Here is a 1414-nt window from a genome sequence, read left to right on the forward strand (position 1 = left end):
TGTGTCTGTCCGCAGGAGCCGCTGCTTTTAGATTATTGCAAGGTGGCTTCCGATGCTCGCGCGGTTCCGCGATTAGGCTGTTGCTCCAGTTTAGCCAAAGGCAACAATTTTGGCTGAAGGCACGCAGGAGGGAAAAATCTGGATTCTAAAAATTGTTATTATTACTTGTGAGGTGTTGGGAAGTTTGCTCAACGACGAATCCGGATGCATCTAATTTTGCATTTTACCTGCTTTTGAAGGGGGTTAACAGGTGGCCAGGTGTAAGGGAATGGGAAATTTTGAAGTACAGGAGCTCGTCGTAACGCCCCCTATAGGCACGTCTCCAAGGAGAGTTCGGTTCCTTGTCCTCAAGAGGCGTCCAAAAGAGCTAGCTGTGTTGGTCTGTTACCATTCGCGCGCGCACCCCAAGGCAGCAGTACGTAGCATAAAGACCATTTGACTACATCAGCAATGTTATATATCGCCTCCTGGGGAGGAAACTGCTAAACTCAGTGATCTTCACTTCTAACAACTCCACTGAACTTAGTGATGCTTTCTTCTGACTATATTGGTTCAACTTGAAAAACATATTTAATAAGAGGTATTTAATAAAGATCTTCCTCCAGCTGAAATGCAATCTTTAGCATTTAATTAGAAAGCAAACAATTTTGTAGAGAAGTGTTACCATTTAAACAAGTGTAAATTAGGAAGCCCATCAAAACTAAAGTACTCAGTCTCTGATAATTTTCCTCATTCTCTGACTTCCTCTATGCCAGTCGTCCCAAACCTTGTTGTTTTTAGTCGTGCCCGGCTCTTCGTGATCCCATGGACCAGAGCACACCAGGCACTCCTGTCTTCCACTGCCTCCCCCAGTTTGGTCAAACTCAAATGTTGGTAGTTTTGAGAACACTGTCCAACCACTTAACAAACCTAGCTACCGCCGTCTTGGACTAACAGCTCCCAGTAGCCCCAGCAAGCACAAATGTTACTGCAGCACAGTTGAACAACTGGAGGACATTAGGGAACGCTGCTCTGGGCTTCTACATCACAACCACACTTAAAAGCCTCATAGTCACCTCATTCACATGCCAAAGCAAGGAAGATCCATCAACTACCCTGGTGTTCCCACTCTGAAAAGTTCTGGCACTGTACTCCCATGCATTGACCCGCTTCAATACTACTGCAAGTGCCTGTGAAATATTGAATGTTTGCATATGTTTCCATTTTTCTAGGAAATTTTATAAAAATGAGGAATAACCATTTTATAGTTTTTTATCTTGTGGTTAATTTGCAGTTGTCTGTAAGCTGAAATAAAAGAATATATGATACATCACATCTTACACTATTTGCAACAATAGTTTGCATTAAAAATAGCACTTTTGTATCTTGAATTATGAGAAATTAATCAAGGTTTTAAATTAAATGTTAGAACATA

At 41.9% G+C, this 1414-nt stretch overlaps 1 long non-coding RNA gene across 1 annotated transcript in view; it reads left to right on the top strand.

The window, feature by feature from the left end:
- The window catches only part of LOC310847256, a 116413-nt gene that overhangs the window by 113265 nt on the left and 1734 nt on the right, over positions 1-1414 (top strand). The window lies entirely within an intron of this gene.

This window comes from Podarcis gaigeae (assembly GCF_964106915.1).
Source record: "Podarcis gaigeae genome assembly, chromosome: 6".
Classification (NCBI taxonomy): Eukaryota; Metazoa; Chordata; class Lepidosauria; order Squamata; family Lacertidae; genus Podarcis; species Podarcis gaigeae.